The sequence below is a fragment of the Pelodiscus sinensis genome, chromosome 19, assembly GCF_052426305.1.
Source record: "Pelodiscus sinensis isolate ZL-2025 chromosome 19, ASM5242630v1, whole genome shotgun sequence".
NCBI lineage: Eukaryota > Metazoa > Chordata > Testudines > Trionychidae > Pelodiscus > Pelodiscus sinensis.
Window position 1 is genome coordinate 16491014 of NC_143070.1, and position 26298 is coordinate 16517311.

The following is a 26298-nucleotide window of genomic DNA, read 5'->3' on the forward strand; positions in this document are numbered from 1 at the left end:
AGCTCGGGGCCCAGCTGGAACTGTCCCTTGGGGGCCCAGCCAAGGACACCGGCCAGCCGGCCAGGGAGGGGCCTGACCCCTCTGCCCACTGCTGCTGGGCTGGAGGTGAGGGACCCCGCTGGGCAATGGGCCGCTAGAGCAAAGACACTGACAGATGCCAGGCCGGGGGCCCTGTGGAAATGACCCCGCCCAGGCTCCCACCAGCAATGGGAGTAGGGTTACCAGGTGAGTAAAAAAAATATTGGACACACTTGATCTCAGATAAGGGTGGGAGGACAGGACAGGAGGGAGGCAGGGCTGGCCGGGGGAGGGAGGGGGGTCGGGGCGGCCAGTGGGAAGCAGGCCTGACGGGGGGGAGAGGGGAACAGGTCGGGGGCAGCGGGACTGGACGGGGGCCCAGCCGGAAAACCAGAAAGTCCCGACATTGCTCATGCCCGGTGAGTTCTGACTGTTCTCACCGGGCAGAGGGCACAAAAACTGGACTGTCTGGTCGAACACTGGACACCTGGACCCTGAATGGGAGCCTGGGGCAGCCGGATGCTGTGGGGGAACAGCTGGCATGGGGGGGGGAGGCGGTAGCAGCTCCTGCAATGATAGGCCAGAGGGGTCTGGCCCTGGGGGCCCTAGAGAGGCGCCGCCCAGGGCCAAGCCCCCACTGCCCCCTGGGTCCCGGGCCCCACATATGACAGGCCCTTGCTGTCTTGGGACAGGAGGAGCCCGGCCACGGGGATGCACCAGCTCCCCCACCCCCAGCTTGGCTCCAGGGCCGGTGTTGCCTGCAGGGAAGGAGCTGCCAGCGGGAGTCGGAGCATCAGTCGGAGCTTTTCCTGCTCACGCCGGGACTGGAGCCACGGACCCGACCCGGCCCTGGACCGGGCACCAGGGGAGAAGGAGGAGCTGCCCCTCCCCCCCGCAGGGGATCGAACCTCCCCTCCCCCATCTCCTGTCCCTGGACAGGGACCTGCACAGCCCAGTGAGTCAGGGCCAGCTTATGGACTGTAGCCATTGGGCTGCACAGCCCTGACTAAAGGGGCAAGGTACCGACACTGGCCATTGGGCCAGGCTGGTTGGACTAAAGGGGCAAGAAACTGACCTTAGCCATTGGGCCACACTGCCCTTAGAAAAGGGGCAATTACTGACTCTGGCCATTGGGCCACACTGCCCTTAGAAAAGGGGCAATTACTGACTCTGGCCATTGGGCCAAACTGCCCTGAGAAAAGGGGCAATGTACTGACTCTGGCCATTAGGCCACACTGCCCTTAGAAAAGGGGCAATTACTGACTCTGGCCATTGGGCCACACTGCCCTTAGAAAAGGGGCAATTACTGACTCTGGCCATTGGGCCAAACTGCCCTGAGAAAAGGGGCAATGTACTGACTCTGGCCATTAGGCCACACTGCCCTTAGAAAAGGGGCAATGTACTGACTCTGGCCATTAGGCCACACTGCCCTTAGAAAAGGGGCAATTACTGACTCTGGCCATTGGGCCACACTGCCCTTAGAAAAGGGGCAATTACTGACTCTGGCCATTGGGCCACACTGCCCTTAGAAAAGGGGAAATGTACTGACACTGGCCATTGGGCCAAATTGCCCTTAGAAAAGGGGCAAAGTTCTGACTCTGGCCATTGGGCCAAACTGCCCTGAGAAAAGGGGCCAGTACAGACTCCACCCACTAGGCCGCTCTGCCCTAAGTCAAGCTCTGCCAGAGGGAAGCTGGGAGCCTGCAGGCTTTGTGGCGGGAGAAGCTGCCGTCCCCTCGGAACCAGGCGCGGGCTGGACCCAGCAACCCGATGGAGACGATTCCAGCCCAGGGACGGGGAGTGTCACGGCGCAGACTGAAGACTAAACAACCCGCCCAGCAGCCAGGACCAGGCGAGGTCACACATGGGACCAGGGCAGCGGAGGAGGAAACCGGCCGGCCAGGGCAGAGAGGGACCTGCTGAACCTCGGGGACCTGCTGAAGCTGGAACAGACGAAGGGGCCTCCCCGTCGCGCCGCTTCCCCCAGACCCGAGCTCGGGCTGCCGGTGCCCTTCAGCCAGGACGCCGGGCACAGACGCCCCAGCAACCGCGGCGCCTCGCAGCCCTGCCCTGGGCGTCGGAGGCCTGGCCAGGCCCTTCCCAGGGAGACTCCCATCCAGTGCAGATCCCTACGGCGGGGGTGGGGAACCTCAGGCGCGGGGGCCGGATGCAGCCCTGGCTGGCGGGGATCCGGCCCCTGAAGGTCGGGGCTCCCCCCTGCATTGGGGGCCCACGCTGGGGAGGGGAGGGGGGCTGTTTCTCACTTGTGAGCAGCCCCCCATAGATTTTTCTGTGGGTCAGTGGCCCCGACCCAGCAAAGGTTCCCCACCCCTGCTCTGTGGGGGGTAAAGGTCCCTGGGAACCTGACTAGGGCCCCACCCATTTCACAGCCAGGAGACGTGCAACAGGGGGAGAGGAGGGGATGGGGGAATGGTGAGGGGAGTCTGAGCTCCCCACGTGGCGAGGGGCCTGGGGCGTCAGCTGCTCCCTGACCTGGCTGGGATGGGACAGGAGTTGTCCTGCCCCAACACGGGCACTCGCGGAGGGGGCAGATCAGAGCCACCCTGAGGGGCAGGGAGAAGTGAGGGTGGAACGGCTCTAGCTCTGCCCCACAGGCTGCTGGGAAGTGAAATTGGCACTCTTGGGACGCCCCCACCCCCATTGCACACAATCCTAGTTTGGGCCAGGACCCAGCCGGTCAGAGAGCTGGGAAATTTCCCACGGAAGCCCCCGGGAGTGTGCCAGGGAGCAGCGTGGACACGGTCTGGCTGTGAAATGGGCGAGGTTACAGGGGGACGTGATGGGGCCCTAGTTCCGGCGTATTCCCTGGAAGTTGTGGGAAAGGGTCTGCCAGAGACTCCTGGCCCTGTTGGTCCCCAGGGTCATTGGGGAATCCCCTAGTGCAGCCTTTCTCCAGCTGGGGCTCCCCACCCACAAGGGGGTCCCAGGGCCAGGGGAGGGGGCTCGCGAGCAGGGTCACTGGCCGCCTGGGTTTTCCCAGCCATGACCTTGTCTTCAGGCCGCAAATCTTCCTCTGGGCAGATGTTTGGAAATATTAAAAACTGTCGGATTTCTCCCGGCTTTCCCAGCTGAGTGGCTGGAGAGCAGCGGCTACTGTCTGGCCATCCGGTTTGGGGGCAGCCCCATTGACAGCAGCAGCACAGGAGGAAGGGAGGCCTGGTCCGGTGTTGCCACCCTTCCTTCTGCACTGCTGCTGGCGGGGGGGCTGCCTTTCCATCTGAGTGGCTGCAGAGCAGCGGCCCCTGGCAGGTCACCCAGCTCAAAAGTCAGCGCCAGCACCAGCTGCAGCGCAGAGGGAAGGGGGCAGTGCTGCAGGGTGTGGGGCTGCCTTCTGAGCTGGGTGGCTGGAGATCAGTGGCTGTTGGCCAGGGGCCCAGCTCAGACGACGGCGTCCCTGCCAGCAGCAGCACAGAAGCAGGGTGGCTCCGTGTGGTGTCACTCCTACTTCTGCACCACTGCTGGTGGTGGCCCTGTCCTCCGAGCTGGGTGCCCCAGGAGCAGCCACGACTCTCTGGTCACCCGCTCGGCCGTCAGTGCTGCCCCAAGAGCGGTGCAGCAGGAAGTGCAGGAGGGGCGGGATTGCAGCACTTCCTTCGGCACCGCGGCGGGTGTCAGCCCTGCCTCCCAAACCGGGTGACCAGAGAGTGGGTGCCACTGGCCAGGGGCTACCTCAGAGGGCAGCGCCGATACCAGCAGCAGCACAAACTAGGGGTGTCAACGTGTGTAGCTGGCTACACGATTAACCGATACGTCTGGGCTTATTGGTTAATCCTGTCGCCTCCACACACCCCTCCCCCGGCTGCCTCAGGAACAGAAGCAGCAAGAGGGGGGGAAGGTGGGAGCTGGTGTCTGCGGGGATCCAGCTTTTAAGCTGCCTCCCCATGAGCACCAGATCCCATGGAGCTGCCTGGCCCGCACCATGGGCTGCCGCCTCTCATAGAGATGAAGCAACATAGAGGGGAGGAGGACAGGGGGGAGCTGGTGCACACGGGATGCAGCTTTTAAGACAGATCCCCATGTGTATCAGCTCCTATGGAACCACGTCTCACCCATCCCCCTCCACTGCTGCCTCCCTATCAGCGTGGGGGCAGGGCAGACATGAGATGAGATGTTCGGGGAACTATCTTCTAAGCCGGCTCTCCACACAGGCCAGCTCCATGGAGCCCCCTTTCCTCCCTCGCTGTCTCACATAGAGGCGAGGGGGATGGGGGGTTGCTCAAGGGGAGCTGACTTAAAATCTAGTTCTCCGTGAGCACCAGTTCTGCGGAGCTGCCTGCTCCTGCCTCTCACGCTCCAGAGGAGGCTGCTGCAGAGCAGCCTCTGTCCGGGGCTGGCACAAGCTCTGGTCGCACAGAGGCTGCTGTGTGGGATGCCGGTGCAGCCTCTGTCTGCTGTGTGGGATGCCGGTGCAGCCTCTGTCTGCTGTGTGGGATGCTGGTGCAGCCCCTCATTGCTGACTCAGGCACCAGGGACTATCGAATAATCATGGAATTGCTACAGTTTGATGCAGTGACATGATTGTTCAGTGACTCCCTGTCTGACATCCCTAGCAAACAGGGAGGGCGGCCCTGGACGGTGCTCCCCTCGTCCTTCTCTGCCATCGCTGGCAACAGCGCCGCCAGCTGGACAGTCCGTGCTGTCTCCAGTAACAGTGCAGAAGGCAGGTGGGCTGCTGCAGCTTTGCCTCCCTGCCTTCCGCGCCGCTGCTGCTGGGTAAGGATGTTAAATAACGATTCATGGACAAGTTGAGGAGTCGATGGAATTTCCATTGGCTACTCGACTAGTCGATGGGCACTTTCTGCACTTTGAACTGGACAAGGGCCCCAGCAGGGCCTCCTGTGCACTTCAAAACGGGAACTCCGTGTGCAGCCCGGGGCCAGCAGGAAGTTCCACTGACTCGGCTTTACGAGGGTCCTTCCGCTTTGAAAGGCTCAGGATCCTGGAGGCTCTTTTGCATTTCTGAGTGGAAGCACCTGCATGGAGCCTGGAGTCAGTGGGGGACTCAGACGACTGGGGACCTGAAAGTCCATGCGGCGCTGCTCCTTTGGAGAACCCCCTTTTCACACCTTTTCCCATGAGCAGGCAGCGCCAGCACCACCAGCAGCGCAGAAGGGAGGGCGGCCTGGTGTGACGGTGCCTCCCTTCCCTCTGCACTGCTGCGGGTAGAGGCTCTGCCTACTAACGGGGAGGCTGGGGGCAGTTATAAGGGGTCAGGTGCCCAACCTGGATGGCAACTCCACTGCCAGCAGCAACGCAGGAGGGAGGGAAGCTCGTCTGATATCGCCACCCTCCCTGCTGTGCCGCTGCTGGCCGTGCCTCTCACTTCTCAGCTGGGCAGCTAGAGAGCGCAGGCACCATGTGCACAAGGCCGCCTGCCCCGAGCCAACGCACATAAGGTCTGCGGCTGCTGCCCTCCCTTCCGTACCACTGCTGGGGGCAGCCCTGCCTGCCACACTGAGGGTACGTCTAGACTACAGGCTTCTGTCCTCATCCCACGAGGAATAACGGGGCTGCCGACAAAGGGCTTTGATGTCGGCAGGGGAGCGTCCAGACTAGCGCGCTGAGCCGACAAACAGCTGATCAGCTGTTTGTTGGCTCAGCGCGGCAGCCATGTAAATTTAAATGAAGCCGCGATTATTTAAATCGCGGCTTCATTTCCCTTTGCCTATCTGTCTAATCTACATGCCTCCATCGACAGAGGCATGTAGTCCAGACACAGCCATACTGTCGAGAAAGCTTCTGTCGACAAAGTGTGTCTAGACTACATCTAGTTCTGTCGACAAAGCAAGCCGCTTTGTTAACATGACAGTGTAGACGCAAAGGGCAGTGTAGATGCAATAGCGCCCTCTGGCGACAGAACTCTCTCAACAAAAGGCGTTATTCCTCGTAGATGAGGTTTACAGCCCTCGACAAAACTGCTGAGTTGTGTCGACGTTGTTTCATCTGCAGTGTAGATGAAGTCCACTTTTGTCGACAAAACCCTGTAGTCTAGACACACTGGCTACGTCTACATTGGCACCCTTTTCCGGAAATGCTTAAAACGGAACAGTTTTCCATTATAAGTATTTCTGGAAAAAGAGCGTCTACATTGGCAGGATGCTTTTCCGGAAAAGCCCTTTTTCCGGAAAAGCGTCCGTGGCCAATGTAGATGCGCTTTTCCGGAAAAAAGCCCTGATCGTCATTTTTGCGATCAGGGCTTTTTTGCGGAAGAGACTACTGTGCTGTCTGCACTGGCCCTTTTCCAGAACAGTTTTTCCAGAAAAAGGACTTTTGCCCGAGTGGGAGCTGCATAGTTTTTCCGGAAAAACAATGACGATTTTACATTAGACCGTCATTGCATTTCCGGAAAAGCAAGCGGCCAGTGTAGACAGTGTAGGCTGCTTTTCCGGAATAAGTGGCCCAGTGTAGACACAGCCACCCTGAGTGGCCTGAGAGTGGCCCATGCTGGCAGGACACCCAGCTGCAAAGTCGGCGCCAGCAGCAGCGCAGGAGGAAGGGAGGCCTGGTCGGGTATCTCAGCCCTTCCTTCTGTGCCGCTGCAGGCGGTGGCGCTGCCTTTGGACCTGGGCGGCAGCAGGGCAGCGGCTGCTGTTGTGGGGCCCAGTTCGGAGGGGGCCCCACTGAGCAGCGAGTGAGGGGTGGTCACTGACGGGTCCCCCAGCTCAGAAGTCAACGCCGCCCCAGCAGCAGTGCAGAGGCAGGGTGGCCTGGCATGTTGTTGCCACCGTTCCTTCCGCACTGCTGCTGGCAGGGCTGCCTTCTCCGCTGGGGACCACAGAGCAGGGGCCACAGGGGAGGTGCCCAGCTCGGAGGGCAGCTCCGCTCCCAGCAGCAGCGCAGAAGGAAGGGGGAGTGGCTGCCATTGCGTCCTTCCCTCTGCCCCCTGCTGGGGGCATCGCTCCCTTCCAAGCTGGGTGGCCAGAGCGAGCGGGATCCCAGCTGTGGGGTCAGTGCCAGCAGCAGCAGCAGCGCAGGAGAAGTGGAGGCAGCGATGCCGTTGCCACCCTTCCGTCTGCGCCGCTGCTGGCCAGGTTGGGGGCAGAGAGCAGCTGCCCCTCTAGCCGCCCAGCTGGGGAGGCCAGGAGAGATCAGGGACATTTCTTCTTATTTCCAAACTCCGCCGGGATGGGGACCTGGGGACTGAACACGAGGCCACGGCTGGGAAAGCCCAAACGTCCGGTGCCCCCGTGAGCGACCCTCCTGCCCTCGCCTTGCCGCCCCCTTCTGGGCAGGGACCCCCAGGGGGAGAAACGCTGCACTAGGGGATTCCTCTACGACCCCGAGGGCCACCACGGCCAGGAGTTCCCGGCAGCTCCTTTCCCACCACTTCCACGGAGGAGGCGGCAGGTTCTCAGGGGAGGTTTCCCCAACGCAGAGATCTGCCTGGATGGAGAGTGGAGGAGCAAAGGGAGGGCCTGGCCAGGAACGCCCAGGGCCACGGCAGGGCTCACACGGCAGCACTCATGGCAGGGAGTGGCCAGAGACTCCTGGGAACCGACGGGTGTGAAAAGAAACCTGCTGCTCAGCCAGGCCCAAAACTCTGTGTCTGCCGGCCACTGGGGCCAGCCCAGATGTATCCAGCCTCCCGCTGACTCTGGAGTCCCTGCTGCCTTCTCCTGCATTGCCGGGAAGAGGAGAAGTGATTCGTGGTGTCCGAGAGATGCTCCTTCAACGCCAAAGTCTTCACCCACCTCAGGAGGCTAGTAAAAGAATGTGAGACTGGTTTAAAATAAAGAGATTGAAGAGAAATAACCCGATCATTGATTGTACGAGCTTTGCTTTCTTGCCCTTAAGCACATGCTCGGGTTGGTCTCAGCCATTCTCTGCAAACCAGAGGACTTGAAAAACTTTTCTTGTGACAGCTGAGGGGGAGGCTACACCCCAGGGCCTGTGGGGACAGAGCGGTGCATGCAGCCCACAGGCACAGAAGGGGAGTTTCTGTTGCCATGACAACAGTCTCTCCCCAGGAAAAGCCCTTCCAGACTCCTGGCTGGAGCAGTCATGACTAGCAGGCAGAGCAGGGGCTGTGGGTCAGAGGTGGGGTCAGGAGTCCCAGAGCAGCCCAGAGGCCGGTCTCATGGGCTCAGATTTGAAGGGCCAAAGGAATCATCATGCTCATCTGATCTGAGCTCCTGCACCTTGCAGGCCCCAGAACCTTCCCCACCCCTCCGGTCCCAGCCCCACTCGCCCTGGCTGTTACTGAGGCCCTCACGTCACGGCTCAGCAATGGCAAGGGATGGAGAATCCCCCATTGCACGACTTGGTCTCTGCAGAGGGGGGCAGCCGCATCCACCCAACCCCCACGGGCTCTGCCCATCTGACCCCTTGACAAGCCCTTCCCCCCCCCCCCCCAACACGGGGTCAGTCGGAGCAGGCGTGTTCTGGCCGGAGCCCCCAGCCACACGGCGGGGAAAGAATTGTCTGGAGCAGCTCAGCACTGGGGAGCCCCCGTTTCCCTCTGCGGAGCGCGGGGCAGCCGGTCCAATTCCTCCCACCCATGTCAGTCCAAGGGCCGCCGATGGGAGCTGGCAGCACAAACGCTCCCATTCCCGCCCCGTCGCCTGAGCCCCCGTGTCCCTGGGCCCAAGCCCTGGGCCCTGCTGGCCGAGGAGCAGGGACTCCGACCGCCACACGCTGAGCCCCCAGGAACAATCCCCGCCCTGGGCCCCTTCCTAGCAGCCCTGGCGTCTCTCCCCTCACGCGGCCTGTGGGCCCGTCCCGTCCGAGGGCCTCCCTGGCCACGGCTGCTGCTGGAGGCTCCTGCCCCCTCGGCTCCCCTGGGCCCGGAGCTCCCTGCGCATCCTCCTCCTCCTGCTGTCGGCCCGGCCTGAGCGGCTCCAGAGGCTTTTCTACTCCGCTCCCTCGGGGGGCAGGCCCAGCAGGACGGGGGGGCTGATTCTCAGGGCAGGGTTGATGCCCCCCAGCCCCCGGTCATCTGAAGCAGGGGGCTGAGCCCGCCAAAGCTCATGATCCCAGCTCCATGTTTTATTGGTCTGTAAAGTGCTACCAGGCCATTTGTTGTGTGACCAGAGCGAGGGCTGAGGAGGAAGGTCCGGCCTGGGGCTCACAGCCGGTTGTGCTGGGGGTGTGTGAGGCAGAGGATGCAGGCCAGGCAGAGGCCTAAGAGGGTCTGTCCATGGCCAGAGAGGGGATCCCAAGGAGTGACTGTCTCGAGTTGCAGCTGGGGAGCTCTGGGGTGGGTATTAGGGGAAACGATTTCACTGAGGCTGGTGAAACGCTGGAGCGGGAGGCCTGGGGAAGGGGGGGAATCTCTGTCCTGAGAGGATTTTAAGGCCAGACCTGACACAGGCCTGGCTGGGGTGAGTGAGTTGGGCTGGGCCCTGCTCTGAGCAGGAACAGGACGAGCTGACTCCTCAGGGCCCCTCCAGCCCAGTGATTCTAGGACTCTGCACAGGGGCAGAGAGGGGGGTCCCAGGAGAGGTTCCCAGGAGCACCAGGCCTAGAGGCTAGAAGAGGGATGTGAGGGGTGCACTGGGCACTGGAACTAGGACGTGGTTTCTCCTGGGCGTGTGTGTTGCTTTTGCTCACACTCAGCTGAACGGCAACATTTCCTCCATCATCATCATCAGACTAGTGAACACAACAGCCCCGACCTGCTCCCGGGGGGATGCTCAAAGGAAGCACCAGAAACCACGTCAGCTGGTCCAGCTGCCCCTGAAACACAGGCCAGGGGTGAAGATTTTCTACCTGTTAACTCTGCATCCTGTGTCATCAGTGCACACACAGCCCAGCACTGCCTGAGCCCCCCGTCCAAACCCCACCCCCGTCTCCCGCAGCCTAAAAACTTCCCCACCCAGACACCCCCACGAGACCAGCTAGTCTCATATTATCAGTCATCAGCCTCCCCATGTACCTGAAAAACTGCCAGTCTGTGCCCCACACACACAGCCCCTCTGCCAGCCACTGCCCCACATCCCTGACTAACTGCCAGTCTGTGCCTTAGAGAGCCCATCGTTCCAGCACCTATCCTATGTCCCTGACTGCCAGTCTGTGCCCCACACACAGAGCCCCCCCCCCACTCCCTCCCCCCGCCAGACCCGGTGGTACAGGGTGTACGAGACTCAGGGTCAATTTGCCCTCCCGCCTGGCTTCTCTCCATGGCTGCTGAGGGACTCCCCCTGCACTCTCCCACATTGGGCCCAGCTCACAGGGCCAGGCTGCAATGGGCGACAGGGTCACTGCTGCCTGCTGTGGAGCCACAGGCTGAGGGGGAGCCACACCTGGCTGGAGTCCTCCCGCCCTGAACCAGAGCTGATCCGGGGGGTCAGACACTCCCTGCAGCACCCAGCGCTCAGGAGAATGTGGATGGTAAGTGGGGTCGGGGGCCATGGTCGTGCGGAGCTAGAGAATTCTCGATTCCTTGACCCCCAGCGAAATCTCCCCCGACATTCCCAAGAGGAGCGGGCAGGGAGAAATTTATAAATCTCAACTACCCACCCGGAGAAATAAAAAAGCAAATTGAAAGAGCCAGACAAATACCTAGAAACCATCAACTTCAGACAGACCCAAAAAAACCAGCAATAGAACACCACTTGTCATCACCTACAGCCCCCAACTTAAACCTGTCCAACACATTATCTATAAACTACAGCCTATCCTGGAAAGGATACTAAACTCCGAGAGGCTCTGGGAGACAGACCCATAGTCTCCTATAGACAACCACCTAAAGTCAAGATGATTCTTACCAACCACCACAGGACATACCACACTAATACCAACCCTGGTACCTTCCCTTGCAACAAACCCCATTGCCAGCTTTGTCACTCTGCTGATACCATTATTGGACCTAACCAAGTGAGTTATAAGATCCAGAACACATATTCCTGCGCATCCAGAAATATAATCTATGCTATCGTGTGCCGAAAGTGTCCGTCTGCTATGTACATTGGACAAACGTCTCAGACACTTCGCCAAAGGATCAATGCCCACAAAACAGACATTAGACAGGATCACAAAGAAAGAACAGTTTCTTGCCATTTCAACCAGAAAGGACACTGTCTCAACGACTTGATCACATGCATCCTGCTTCAAAGGCCTTTTAAGACTGCACTTGAAAGAGAATCCTCTGAACTGTCATTCATGCTCAAATTCAACACTTTACACTTAAGTTTGAATAAAGACTATAATTACCATACCCATTACAAAGATAGCTTCCCCAATTATCACCTCTAATATCATTAGCTCACAGACATTTACCTCCCCCCCCCCCACCCATGCCCTTTCTGTTCTGAAATGTGATTTGTCCTTTTCATATGTGTTCATTTTTTTAAATTGTATCCTTTGGTATATATGGTTGTGACAATTTTCTTCCACTATTTGATCTGAGGAAGTGGGTCTGGCCCACGAAAGCTCATCACCTATTAAACCATTTTGTTAGTCTTTAAAGTGCTACATAGTCCAGTTTTTTGTTTCAAATAAACCTTCAGTTCGACTTGCAATTGAAAGTCATGTCCGGCTGTGGATGGGGGTGCAGGCCGGTGACTCCCCCACACCCTGTGACAGAAGTAAAGAGCCAGGATGTGCGAGATGGGGCCTCCTGTCTCGTCCCCCCTCCCCTTTGAGTTTGTGTGGTGGCGAGTGGGGCCTGGCTGCAGGGTTTGTGCTGGTGCTTGAGGATTAAACCTGAGCTGTCTGCTCAGTGGCAGCCCCCGCAGGCCCCTCCATAGCCCGGCCGGCAGAGCGAGGGCTGTAGCGGGTGCTCAGCTAGTGACCCTCGGGGGCTGGCTGGACTCTGGCTCCAAGGGGAGCGTCTCTTCCCTCCCCTGGCTGGGCAGAGCGAGAGAAGGGAGGAAGGGCTTGGGGGCTCCCAGCCCGAACCCAGCTGCAGCCAATACACCTGGACCTGGGGGTGCCTGGACATGCCACTTCCCTCACCCCTGGTCCCAATCCTGCTGTATCTGGAATCTTCCATGGCCCGAACCCCTAGGCCCAGACCTGCCCAGGCAGACCCCCCTACCTGGTGTGAACCCAGCCATGGTCGGTCTGCTCACACCTGTGGTGTCTCCCCTGCCCTGCCCCAACCCAGTCCAGGACCAGCCCTGCCGTGGCTGGGGAGGGAGGCCTGTCCTGGGGCCCAGCAGCAGGGGAAGCCCAGACACTGACCCAGCCCTCATGGCTGCCGACTATCCCTGGGAGCGGGGCCCAAAGGGGACACCAGACGTTGTGCCCGTGGCCGTGCACCCGTCAGACAGTGGCCGGCTTGGGCAGGGCTCTGGAGGCTGCTGGTCCCCAAACACGGGAAAGGCTCCCCTGCCAGTGCTGGGCCTGGGTGGCCCATTGCCCCCGTTCCGGTCCCCTCCCCCACAGGAGCCTAAATCCCCCCCATCCTCCATTGCCCCCTCACAGGCTGGTTTGTAGCCAGGTTGCTCCCGAGGGAGGTGCAGGAGCGAGGACCAAGCCGAGGGGCTGCCGGGGCCTTTTCCATTCTGTGCCAGAGGCTGGTACTTCCTGTGTCCCAAACCAGGTCACCGACAGGCCCCCTGGCTCGCTGGCCCAGCGGTGCCGTCCCTGGTCTGTCCCTGGGGCAGTGGCACAGCCCATGTCCCTGGCTGGAGCCCCGAGCGGGGAGGCCGGGCTGATGCCGCTCTGTGTGAGGTGTGACCCTGCTGCACAGCGCCAGGACGACATTCAGAGACACCCGCAGCCCCACAGCTCCCAGTGCAAAGGGGGCACAAACCTACAGACACGGCACTTGCAAACCAGCCCGTGTGCAGACACCTCGCACGGCCGCTCGGGTCTGGAAGGGGAGGGGGTGGGAGCCAAAGTGACCAGGCCCAGCCTGTCCGACCCTCCCCCGGTTCCAGTGCCACTGGCCTCCCCGTGTCCCCTCTGCGAGCAGCCTGGGATTTACCCAGCCCGGCGGCTCCACCCTGCAGCACGAGGCCCCTTCCCCCGGGGCAGGCAAAGCCCCCTCACTCCAGTCCATGCTGCGGGGGGGTTTGGGGCCATCTCACCTCCAGTGCTCCTGTGACACTGCTCTGTCCCCGTGAGCAGGGCTGCCGAGAGGGGCTTTACTGGAGGGTTGGGGGGGGGCTGGGCTGCGTTTCCCACCCACTCTCCAGGGTCTCCCTCCTCTCCGGCTCTGCAGAAACAGCTGCAGCCCCTCCCTCCGCAGCCTGGCCCAGAGGCAGAAACCAGCCTTGGCCAGGGGAGCAGCTGCAGAGAGGAAGGTTTCGGGGGTTCGGGGGCCTGCGGACAGAGGAATGTGAACACTTGGGGTGGCGGTGGGGGTGGGGGGGTCATTTACGTGGGTTTGGTACCTGGGCGAGCCATGGGAGTGACTGAGCTGTACCTGAGAGACTGGACTCAACTCCGGGCTGGAGGACACCCCTCCCCCCCCCGAATCCTTTGGCTCACCGGGTTCCTGTTCCTATGGCCCTGTGCTGGGATGGAGCAGTCAGAAGGAGGAGGCAGGGGACTGCTTTACTCCATCCCACCTGTCCTCTGCCTCTCCCTCCCGCCCACAGCCCCTAGCAGAGTGACTCACCCGCGCCCTTCCCAACGGCCAATGGGAGAGCCGTGCCGGCTACGCACTGCCCAGGCTGTTCCTGCATTGGCACCGCAGGTACAGAAGGTGGAGGCCTGCCAAGGACGTGAGAACGCCCTGCCAGTAAGGGCTTGTGTTAAAACCCCCCAGAGTCATTCAAACTAATTACTCCCCAGGGCTTCCCGGGGCTCTATGTCCAGGTAGCATGGCCTCAGTAATGGAGCCTGCCTCAGACTATTTTTGAGGCTTCCCCGCAGAGGGCATCCCCACTATACATCTCCCCAGTATATGTTGGTTCCACACTAGCGTCATTAGGAACTGCTGCGTTATACATCTTCCTACATGTCAGAGGCAAAATGATTCCATGCCACAAATGGAGAGTTAAGTAGCAGGGACGACAGAGAAAGATGCTTCCCCTACTGCTGGATTTCCAGAAGTTTGTAACTTACTTCACAAAATAGAAATCCACTGTATATTTTAGAGAGTTTGCATGTCTGCCTGTCTGCCTGTCTGTGAGTCTATTTGTTCAAGAACTCCTCCTAACATTATTTGCTTTTTTCACTGCCGCTGCACACAGAGCGTTTGTTTTCAGAGAACTATCCACGATGACTCCAAGATCTCTCTTGAGTAGTTGTAGCTAAATAGTCCCCATCCTATTGTACAGTTGGGATTGTTTTTTCCAATGTGCATTACTTTACATTTATCCACATTCCATTTCATTTGACATTTTGTGGCCCAGTCACTTAGTTTGGTGAGATATTTTTGAAGTGCTCTGCAGTCTGTTTTGGTCTTAACTATCTAGAGCAGCTTCAGGGGACAGCTCAGTTAGTCTGTACAGCCGTGGTCACCAACTGGTCGCTCGCGAGCTACTGGTCGATCTCGAGGCCTGGACCAGTCGCTCGCAAGGTGTCCTGTCAGCCCCACCCCCATTTCCCTCCCACCCCCCCAGAAGCCCTACTACTTACCTCCAGAGAAGACGGAGGTAGTGTCGGCTTCTGGCGGGGAGGGGGCGGTTGACCCCGGGGCTTCCCGCCGCGGGGCGGGGTGGCGCTGGGACAAGCGCGTGCGGGGCTTCCCTGTGCGGGGGGGGGGGGTCGGCCCCCTGGGTAGGCGCACGCACGAGACTTTCCTGCACGGGGGTTGGCCCCGGGGCAGGTGCGCGCGCCGGGCTTCCCTGCGTGGGTGGGGGGGTCAGCCCCCTGGGCAGGCACGCGCAAGGCTTTCCTGCACGGGGGGGTTGGTTCCGGGGCAGGCGCGCACGCATGGGGCTTTCCTGCACCGGGGGGGGAGGTTGGCCCGGGGCAGGTGCGCGCAAGACTTTCCTGCACGGGGGGTTGGCCCCGGGGCAGGCGCGCGTGCAGGGCTTCCCTGCGGGGGTCGGCCCCGGGGTAGGCAAGCGCTGGTTTCCCGGCAGGGGGGGGGAATACTGGGAGGAGGGAGATGCAGGGGACTCTCTGCCTCCACTGGCATCCCATGCCCCTGTCCCCACTCCCCTGTCCTCAACTACAGAATGCTGGGGTCCCCACTCTCCGAACTCTGTCCCCACTGCCCTGTCCCCAGCTACAGAACTCTGTCCCCATTCCCGTCCCCACTCCCCAAACTCTGTCCCCACTGCCCTGTCCCCAGCTACAGAACTCTGTCCCCATTCCCATCCCCACTCCCCAAACTCTGTCCCCACTGGCACTCTGTCCCCTGCTGCAGAATCCTGTCCTCTGCCCTCCCAGCACCCTGTTCCCTCTCCCCTGCCCCCAGCCGCAATACTCTGTCCCCACAAAATGTATAATTATAAAAGCTTCATTTTAGATTTAAATAGCATGAATAAAAAACAGACCATTTATTTCATAACTATAAACGTGATTTTAATTGTATGTATTGCATAATTTAAAAATAAACTGTTTATCAGTGTGTAAGTAAGGGCTGGGGATAGCAAGTGATGGACAGGAGGAGAATAGCGAGGTCGGGGCTTCAAGGAAGGGGCGGGGCTTCAAGGAAGGGGAGGGGCTTCAAGGAAGGTGCGGGGCGGTAGATCTTCGCCTGTTCTGAGATTTAAAAAGTGATCTTGGGTGTAAAAAGGTTGGAGACCAGTGCTGTACAGGATACACTTAAACAACAACAAATGATCTGGTAGCATTTTATAGACTCACAACACATGTAGATGGGATTGTGAGCTTTGGTGGGCACAGCCCGCTGCTTCAGGTGACTGGAGTTGGATGTCCAAGACCAAAATAAATAGAGGCGGGGGGAGAAGGAAAAAAATGGGAGAGGGAAGGAACAAGAAGAGGCAATTCCCCTTGATGTTTTTACCCACTGCCGGTGTAAGGACAGAAACACTAAGGCTACGTCTACACTGGCCCCTTTTCCGGAAGGGGCATGTAAATTTCACCAGTCGTCGTAGGGAAATCCGCGGGGGATTTAAATAAAAATGTCCGCCGCTTTTTTCCGGCTTTGAAGTAGGAATAAGACCCTCCGGAAAAGGGCACTTTTTCCGGAGGATCGGGGCCAGTGTAGACGCTCTTTTCCGGCTTTTTTAAAAGCCGGAAAAAAGCGGCGGACATTTTTATTTAAATGCCGCGGGGGATATTTAAATCCCCCGCGGATTTCCCTACGACGACTGGTGAAATTTACATGCCCCTTCCGGAAAAGGGGCCAGTGTAGACGTAGCCTAAGGGTATGTCTACACTACAATGTTAGTTCGAACTAACGGATGTTAGTTCGAACTAACATTCATAGCCGCTACACTAGTGCTCCACTAGTTCGAATTTGAATTGAACTAGCGGAGCGCTTAGCTCAAACTAGGAAAACCTCATTTTACGAGGATTAAGCCTAGTTCGAACTTACTAGTTCGAATTAAGGGGTGTGTAGCCCCTTAATTCGAACTAGTGGGAGGCTAGCCCTCCCCAGGTTTCCCTAGAGGCCACTCTGGCCAACACCAGGGAAACTCGTCTGCCCCCCTCCCGGCCCCGGACCCCTTAAAGGGGCACGGGCTGGCTGCGGAGCCCGTGCCAGGTGCAAGCCTGCCAGCACCCAGCCAGCAGACCCTGCACCTGGCACAGCACAGAGCCACCCACCCGATGTCCCCCAGCCCACCCCCTCTTCCCGGGACCAGGCTGGCGGCTCCCGGGAGCTTGCCCTGGACCGCGAGAGGCGGGCACCTTCCTGGGCTAGTGCAGACATCGTGGACCTCGTCCATGATCTCTGCACTAGGCACAGGAAAGTGGCCGTCTAGGGCAGGAGAGCTACTAGCCTGGCCACCCAGGAGCAGGTGTGCATGAAAATCAAGGGGGTCCACTGAGACCCCTGACCCTGAGCCCTGAGCTTACAATGGCCGTCCTGGGTCAGACCAAAGGTCCATCTAGCCCAGTAGCCTGTCTGCCGACAGCGGCCAACCCTAGGGACCCCGGAGGGGATGGACTGAAGACAGTGACCAAGCCATTTGTCTCGTGCCATCCCTCTCCAGCCTTCCACAAACTTTGGGCAGGGACACCACTCCTACCCCCTGGCTAAGACTACTCCATGGACCCAACCTCCATGACTTGATCTCACTTCCCTTTCAACTCTGTTCTAGTTGTAGCCTTCACAGCCTCCTGCAGCAAGGAGTTCCACAGGTTAACTATTTGCTTTGGGAAGAACAACAACTTTCTCTTACTAGTTTCAAGCCTGCTACCCATTCCTTTCCTTTGGTGTCCTCTAGTCCTTCTTTAGGGGAACTCAGGAAGAACTTTTCTGAATGCACCCTCTCCACCCAACCCCTGCTTTTAGAGACCTCTATCCTGTCCCCGCTCCATCTCCTCTTTTCTAAGCTGAACAGTCCCAGTCTCTGTAGCCTCTCTTCATCTGGGACCTGTTCCCAACCCCGGATCATGTTAGTTGCCCTCCCCTCTCCCAGCCTTTCTCTTCCCCTCTCCCACCTCCTTTTCCCAGTCTCCCCCAGTTTTGTTCAATAAAGACAGAGTCAATGTTGGAAGAAACGTTATCTTTATTTTGTACATCAATAAGAAGGGGAGCTAGGGAAGGGTAAGTGGAAGGAGGTGAGGGAGGAATGGGGTACGAGCCCCCGATGGGGAGGACTGGGCTGGCTCTGTGGGCTTCTGGGGGTGGAAGCTCTCCTGCAGCCCCCCGATTGCCCCCTCTCCCCAGATGGCAGCCTGCGGCAAGTGCAGCCAGGCTGATGGCCGAGTGGTGTGATGTTCCCAGTGTGGGTACTCCGGGCACTCCAAGCCAGGACTGCTTTGCAAGCGGGGCACCCCTGAGAACTGTCTGTCCAGGGTGGGGGTCGGGACCCTTTAAGTGCAGCTCTCAGCTAGCCTGAGACAGCAGCTCCACGCTCTAAGTCCTCCTCTGATGTCCTGCCGGCACTGCTTCCGGCCATCCTTAAGCCCTGTTCAGGGTCCACTCAATGTGGACTTGCTAGTTCGAATTAGCAAAATGCTAATTCGAACTAGTTTTTAGTTCTAGACGCGTTAGTTCGAATTAGCGCTGTAGTGTAGACGTACCCAGACTTACACCCCATCCCTTGGATTTTGCAACCTCTGACCCAGGTAGCAAGTCCTGAGCAGTAGCAACGAATTTCACGTATGCATGACAGAAACCGCAATGGTCGCAAAAACGGAGGGCTTCACTTTCTGTGGTCGCACCGGCTCTAGGCACCAGCAAATCGAGCACCTGCTTGGAGCGGCCCATGTCCAGGGGCGGATCCTGGCCAACCTCACCGCCCCGCAGGCCTGCCTGTGGCCCCAGGGCAAGGGACGGGGCGGAGCCGGGGCCTGCAGGGGGGCGGGTGCTCTTGCTGCCTCACCCGGCCCCTGGGAAGAATGATACGCGCCACGGGGCGCTCCCACGTTCCCGCACCTGCTGCGGGGAGGGGACACGGGGCTTTGGCGGAGAAAGAGACAGAGTCAGTTGGGGGAGGTGTAGGATCGGGTTTGGCTGGGAGGGGAGAGAAGGTGGAAACTGGGTTCAGTGGGGGGGGGTCGGGGTGTGTGGAGGGGGGACAGGACTAGGCTGGGTTTGGCCGGAGGGGGATGGGAGTCAAAGAGCCGCCAGGTGCAAGGGGCACTTTCCTCCTCAGGGCCTCTCCTGCAGCAGCGGGCCAAGGGCAGGGGAAGGGGGTGGCCAAAAATATTTTGCTTGGGGTGGCAAAAAACCTAGAGCTGGCCCTGGCTGTGGCCCCTCCCTCTGCAGCCCTGGCCCAGAGGCAGAAACCAGACCTGCAGCCTTTGCCAGGGGAGCAGCTGCAGAGAGGCAGGTTTTGGGGCCTGCGGACAGAGGAATGTGAGAACTTGTGGGGGGGGAGGGTTCCATTGACCTGGGTTTGGTACCTGGGCGAGCCATGGGAGTGGTTGAGCTGGACCTGAGAGGCTGGACTCAGCTCAGGGCTGGAGGACACCCCGCTGCTCCGAATCCTTTGGCTCACCGGGGTCCTCGTTCCCATGGCCCAGTGCTGGGATGGAGCAGTCAGAAGGAGGAGGCAAGGGACTGCTTTACTCCATCCCACCTGTCCTCTGCCTCTCCTTCCCGCCCACAGCCCCTAGCAGAGTGACTCACCCGCGCCCTTCCCCCAGGTCAATGGGAGAGCCGTGCTGGCTATGCACTGCCTGGAAAAGCGTCCGTGGCCAATGTAGACGCACTTTTCCGGAAAAGAGCCCCGATCGCCATTTTCGCGATCGGGGCTTTTTTCCGGAAAAGACTACTGGGCTGTCTACACTGGCCCTTTTCCGGAACAGTGTTCTGGAATAAGGACTTATGCCCGAGCGGGAGCAGAATAGTTTTTCCGGAATAGCGGCTGATTTTGTACAGTAGAGAGTCGTTGCTTTTCCGGAAATTCAAGGGGCCAGTGTAGACAGCTCGCAGCTTATTCCGGAAAAGCGGCTGATTTTCCGGAATAAGTGGCCCAGTGTAGACACAGCCCCTGTGTCTACACTGCAACTTTATTTTGAAATAAGTTAGTCCATCTCTACACAGCATGTAGTTATTTCAAAATGGTTTCAAAATATTGCCAAGCTGTAGGACTTCTTACTCTGACTCCTGTGTCCCTCAGGCTATGTCTACACTGGCAGCTTCTTGCGCAAGAACTGTTTTGCGGAAGAGTTCTTGCCCAAAAAGTCTTCCACAAGAGCGCGTCTACACTGGCATGTGCTTTTGCACAAGAGATGTGGACGCCCTCTTGCGCAAGAAAGCGCTGATGGCCAGTTTAGCCATAGCGATTTCTTGCGCAAGAAATCCCCCTTTGCGGCAACAATCCATTTCCTAGAGGGGGGAACACACCAGAGAGCAACCAGACAGGAGCAGATGGAAACATTTTATTAAAGCGAATGATTCACTCTCAGTTCCCGACACAAAAGTTACACAGGGGCTGGGCAGGGAGGGGTCCCTGCCTCTGTGTGTGGGGGGCTGGGAATGGGTGACGGGGAGGGGTCACTGGATGGTCCCTGTTCTGTTCCCTCCCTCTGGGGCACCTGGCACTGGCCACTGTGGGCCGACAGGACACGGGGCTGGACGGGTCTTTGGTCTGACCCAGTCTGGCTGCTCTGATATTCCCTGGTGAGCGCCCCCCATAGACTAGCTCAGGCAGCTCCCTGCCGGGCCTGCTGGCTTGTCCCAGACACTCCCATCCCCCGTCACTTAGGCTGGGGGCTCGCAGCGTCGTGCCAGGGATTTTCTGGGCAGCTACAATTCCAGGCAGCGCCGTTCAGCGTTGCAATAGCCCAGCCCCTGCCTGGAGCTCGCTCCTTGTCTCCAGCTCTGCAGGGGAGAGCAACGTTCCCAGCAGGCAGCAGCTTCAGGAGCCGGGGTTGGCTGCTTTCCTGAGCCCAGCTGGCCCCCAGAGCCCAAAGGTGGGGGAGGGGAGAGGGGACTAGTGAGGGGCAGAGCCATGGGGGTGGATGATTTGTGTGACCTGATCTGAAGTCTGCCTGTCCCCAGCAAGGTTGCTAGTTCTGTCTCTATCCAGCCTCCAGCTCTGCCCTTCAGGGCCTGTCTGCTCCTCTGTCCTTCCACCTCCCTTAAGCGGAGCTGCAGGGAGAGAAGGGGAGGAGGTTTCAGGAACCATAGAGGTGAGGAGCCGGGGCTGGGTACAGAGGAGTCCTCCAGGGTCACACAGACTGGGGTGTGTGAGGCCAGAGGGGCTGCTCTCAGGAAGACAGTCGGAGCTCGGTGTTTGTGCCCCACCCCACCCAGATCCAGGGTCGGATGCTCTGCCCAGGGAGGGAGCCCGGCGGGAAAGTGAAGATCGGGGCCTTGGCAGCAGCATCGATAAATGTCACCAGCCCCCAGTCACAGTCCAGACAAACCCGGATCCTGCTGGGGGGGCTCAGGGGCAGGGGGGTTGCAGGGTCAGTGAGAGCCCGGAACTGATCCCCCCACCACCCCACAGCCCAGATCCCTTCTCTGGGGCTCAGGCTGATCCCTCCCTTTCTGCTCACAGACTGTCTGGCCACCCCCAGAGACCAGATCCCTTCCTTGGGGGGTGGAATGATCTCTCCCTTCCTCTTCACAGACTCTCTGGCTACCCCCACAGCCCAGTATTGCCCATCCCCCACCTCCACCTCCCAGTAATGTCTCCCCGAGGTGAAGCCCTCACGGCCGAGTACACAGGACACACTGTCGAATCTCTCCCGGATGTCGGGCCGTGGCTGCCGTGTGTTTCCCAGGCTCACACGTTTCCCATCCTCCGACAGGACGAGCTGGGGATGCGCCGTGTCTGGATCCAGAGTCACGTTGGCTGGGGGAGAATCAGAGCGTGAGGGGCAGAGCTCGGCCCTGGGGGGGGTCAATGGCGTCAGGGACAGAATCTGCCCCAGCTGGGCAGTGACTCAGGGACTCTCCTGCCTCCAGGGGCGCCCGGCTCTGAGTGGGGAGCAGCCCTGAGGTCTCGGCCCAGCCCAAGGGGCAGCTCACTCCCCGGCAGGGAGGGGCCGTGGCAGAGAGAAGGGATCAGAGGGGCCCTGACACTGGGAATCTGCCCCCCTCGCACTGGGCCGGGGACAAGCGTCTCTGGGCCGGGGACCCCAGATGGAAACTGCCTGGTCAGGGCTGGCTGGATCCAGGCCCTGCCCTCGGCTGGGCCCCTCCCCATTGAAATGTCCCTGGGTCCCAGCTGCCTCTGGGCAGGGTTTGTGATTCCCCCCGTGACATGTCTCCCCCGCATGGCACGTCTGGGCTCGGCTCCTTTCCCGCCGCACTGGGGCTCTGGGCCGAGCTCCGACCTGCCCCCCACCAGGCTGCTCAGCCTCCGGCCCAGCGCCCAGACCCCGCAGAGCCAGCAGGGAGGGGCAGGGACCGGCCCCAGCTGGGCGGGGCGGGAAGAGGCTGAACAAGGCGAGTCCTGCACTGGGGGTGCCCAGGCGCCGTGCGGAGGGAACGGGGGTGTCTCTGTCCCAGCCATGGCAGGAGGCTGACTCAGGGCTGACAGAAGGAAGAGGGGCCCCAGGGAGCTGAGGGGGTCCCAGCGGGGGCTGGGCGGAGGGAGAGAGAAGCTGAGCTCACGCGGGGGGAGAGGAAAAGGGGAACAGGACCAGAGCTCTGCTCTCAGCAGCTCCCCAGCTGCCTGCCATGGGCCCAGGACTGCCCCTGTCTGTGCCCCAGGCCCTGGTGCTCTGGGGTCTGATCCATCCCTTCCCCCAGCAGAGCAGGGACCCTCCCATGGACTCTTGGGTCCTCTGCCGGGGGCAGGAGAAAGAGCAACGTCCCCGAGTGCCCCAGAGTCCATGCTGGGCACCGCCCCTCAGTCACTGGGGGGAAGGGAAACTCCCCACTTGGACCCCCCCCACCTCTCCCGCGCCAGAGAACAAGGGGAGCCCAAGGCCGAGAGGAGTTTTGGATGTAGGAGGTCTCCAAGCTGGGGGGTCCAGGCTGGGGGGGGCTGAGGGTTTTGGATACGGGGGGGGGGGAGTACAAGCTGAGGCAGGGAGTTCAGGTGCTGGAGGGGCTGAGAGCTCTGGGGGAGCCCTGGAGATAAAGGGCTCTGGGCTGGGGGGTTGGACTCTGGGCTGGGACTCTGGGCTGGCTCAGGAGGAGGCGTCTGGGGGCAGGAGGAGGCCCCTGTGCCGGTGAAAGCTGGGGGAGGGGCAGTTTGTGGCTCACCTGGTCTATACAGGCTGAGGGGTCCCTCCAGTGCATCCGGCAGAGTGTCTGGGGGAGGAGAGGGGGAGATTCAGGTTTGCACGGGGAGCCCAGAGCCGGGTTGTCACGTCACAGACACACTCAGGCCTTGTTCAATTCCCGCCATTTGTCGTTCCCTAGGCCCAGGCCCTGCAGAGACTTTGGCATCAAAGCAGCTTTTGGCACTTTGGCCCCTTGATTAGGGTTACCAGGTAGTCTAAAAAAATACTGGACACACTTGATGGGGGTGGGGGGAAGGGACCATCCAGGAGGGGAGCAGGGCTGGCTGGGAGGAAGGGGGGGGAAGCAGAGTTGGTGGGAGGGGGGCTTCGGGTGCAGCGGGGCTGGCTGGGAAAGATCGGGGGGGGGGCAGCCGGCGGGAAGCAGAGCTGGCGGAGGGGGCTCAGGGGCAGTGGGGTTGGCCGGGGGAGATTGGGGGATGGGCACCTGGAAGAAAGCAGAGCTGGAGGGGACGGGAAGGGTCGGGGACAGCGGGGCTGGCTGGGGGAGATCAGGGTGGGGGGGGCAGCCTTGATTGAAAACTACTGCTCCTCCCACCCAGCTGGCTGCTTCAGCTGCAGTTTGAAGAGAACTGGCTCAGCCGCAGCAGCATGTAGCCAGAGGGCAGCTCCTGGACTCACCCCAGCCCGGGGCCCACCCCTTAGCACGGCACTAGGGGGCAGAGGTAACTGTCCCGCCGCCCCTCCTTCACCATACCTCTGGAGTGGGGAGGGGATGGGGGAGAAAGGGCCGTGCAGAGCCACAACTCCGGCAGCTGCTTCCAGGAGCCGCTTGCCGGGTTTCCCCCTCCTCCTTCAGCAGCCGCCATTCGGCCCTTCGGCCAACGGGGAAATTCCCGGTATCTCGCCGGGCCACTCTGTCCCGGCCCTGGGACACCCGCCCTGCAGCCCTCTGGCTGGGAGAGACGCAGGGGCCAAAACGAAGGGATTTTGCTGAATTTGGGCCAGAAGGTTGTGACCATCCATGAGTCTCCTTCTCTCCCTCGGCTTGGCTAGTAGGGGAAGTGCTGAGAACTGGGACCAGGGTCGTTGCTCTCTACACGATTGGAGACTGAACCTGGGTATTTATGCTGGACAATATACGGCCCAGGGGCCAGATCTGGCCCACCAAGCCCCCAAATCAGGCCTGGGGACCCCAATCCCGGGACTCTCAGGCACACGCAGCTGCCGTGGTTTAAAGCTCAGTCCCTGCGGCTCTGGGCTCTGCAGTGGGGGGGGGGGGCTTCATGTGATCTCCCCACCCCCAGCCCAACCCTCAGCTCCGATTGGCTGGAAACAACCGGCCAATAGGAACTGAGAGATTGGCCTGGGTGTGGGGGTAGCACAAGCCTTAGAGCCACATGGAGGGAGCAGTCTGCAGTTTAATGTGATCTGGGGCTGCAGCAGGCAGGGAGCTCAGCCTGCCTTGGGGGTGCTGCAGAGCTGCCTTTGGCACCCCAGCCTCTCCTGCACCCCCACTCTGTACCCTCTGTCCCAGGTGATAACTCCCTCCCAGACCCTGTAGCCCTTCCTGCACCCCTCCCCCAGGCCAGAATCCTCTCCTACATCCACACCTCCTCCCATTCCCCTGCCCGAGGTCACCACCCACACCCTCTGCAGTCTGCACCATCCTTTTCCCCTTCTCCCAGGTCACAGCTCCCTCCCCGAACCTGTACCCCCCTCCTACACTTCTCCCCCAGGCCAGAATCCTCACCTGCATCCAGACCCCCTCCCTGATCCTACACCCCAATCTGCGACCCAGGTCACCACCGCAAACTCCCTCTCAGACCCCACACCATCTCCTGCAGCCCAGTCCCTTACCCTGTGTGGCCTTCTGTATGCAACACCACCCTAAACCCTGCACCCCCACCATAGCAAAGTGTGGGCCTTGGCCACTTTCCAAAATCTTGTAGTGGCCCCCACCAAGAATTATTGCCCCCCAGCATTGATGCTGATTGGCTCTGCTTGGGCCTGGTGAGCCGTGTGCTTGCCATAAGGGAAAAGTTTTCTACAGTGACCTTGCTCTTAAAGTGCCGTGTTCCTGAGTTGCTCTGCAGGACCCAGATGTGTTGCTCACATAAGGTGTTTGCATAGACACCCAGAGTGACCTGCCTAGGCCAGGGAGCGACGTCCAGAACCCCCCTGTGGAGAAGTGATTCGTGCACATCAGAAAAGAGAGTAACTTGAAAATTGCTTGGGCAGCAAAAACCCTCCAGCAATTGAAAGTTCCTGTGTGAGCCGTGTACAAGTCACACAAGGTACTGACTGTCCCCAACACAAAGGAGATTGGAACAGAACTCATCCGGGTATAATCTGGATGGTTCTAACAGGTCAGATACTGTCAGGGGTCATCCTGCTATCACAGGAGAAATGCACCATGACTCGCCTATGCCCCAGGAGAAGGGAACTGGGCGTGTTTCTCTCTCTCTGGCGTTTCTCACTCTCACACTCAATGAAATTGCAAAGGCTGCTTCTGAACAAACAAGGGTTTGAATTAATCAGCCTGAGTGTCTTGGAACCCAAGGCAGTGTCATGCACCCTGCAATTATATGGGAGCATCATCTAATTATGAACCAATTGACCTGCGCCATTCTCCTTCCAGGGTCCCACTTTCCCCTCCTCCATCCCCCCAAGGTACCTTTGAACTCCCTCAGCGTCTCCGACAGCGCAATAACTTTCCGGGAGTAACCATGGACTCGCTTCTCCAGTTCAGGAGCCATCTCCTCTGGCTGCTGGGCCTGTCCCTTCTCACACCTGGGGAGAAGCAACATCCCATGGTGGCAATGCAGTGGTTCCCAGCCTTTTCAAGCATATGGACCTCTTTTCAATCCATGAAAATTTCACGGACCCCCTCCCCTCCCTGGGGGAGAAACAAAGAAAAGGAAAAGAAAAAGAACATAAGAACGGCCGTACTGGATCAGACCAAAGGTCCATCTAGCCCAGTAGCTTGTCTGCCGACAGTGGCCAGCACCAGGCGCCACAGAGAGAGAGTGGACCGAAGACAATGATCAAGTGATTAGTCTCCTGCCATCCTTCTCCAGCCTCTGACAAACAGAGGCCAGGGACACCATTTCTATCCCGTGGCTAATAGCCTTTTATGGGCCTAACCTCCATGAAATTATCTAGCTTCTCTTTAAACTCTGTTATAGTCCTAGCCTTCACAGCCTCCTCTGGCAAGGAGTTCCACAGTTTGGCTACATGCTGTGTGAAGAAGAACTTTCTTTTATTAGTTTTAATAAAAGAATTTGTCTAGAGCCCTTTTTAAATATTGGTGTCATGTTAGCTACCTTCCAGTCATTAGGTACGGAAGCCGATTTAAAGGATAGGTTACAAATCACAGATAATAGTTCAGCAATATCCTATTTGAGTTCTTTTAGAACCCTTGGATGAATGCCATCCGGTCCCGGAGATTTGTTAACATTAAGTTTTTCTATTTGTTCCAAAACCACCTCTAATGACACTTCAATATGGAACCGTTCCTCAGATTCATCACCCATAAAGGACGGTGCAGATTTGGGAATCTCCTTAGCGTCCTCAGCTGTGAAGACTGATGCAAAGAAATCATTTAGCTTCTCCGCAATGGCTTTATCGTCCTTGATTGCTTCTTTTATATCTCGATCGTCTAGGGGACCCACAGGTTTTTTAGCAAGCTTC

General features: G+C 59.4%; 1 pseudogene across 1 annotated transcript in view; it reads right to left on the reverse strand.

The window, feature by feature from the left end:
* The window catches only part of LOC142823245 (zinc finger protein RFP-like), a 53697-nt pseudogene that overhangs the window by 21263 nt on the left and 6136 nt on the right, over positions 1-26298 (reverse strand). The window contains exons 5-7 of the transcript XR_016347284.1: positions 25283-25398; positions 21294-21336; positions 881-897 (exon numbers count right to left, since the gene is read on the reverse strand). The product of XR_016347284.1 is annotated as a zinc finger protein RFP-like (transcript). The remainder of the gene's footprint in view (positions 1-880; positions 898-21293; positions 21337-25282; positions 25399-26298) is intronic.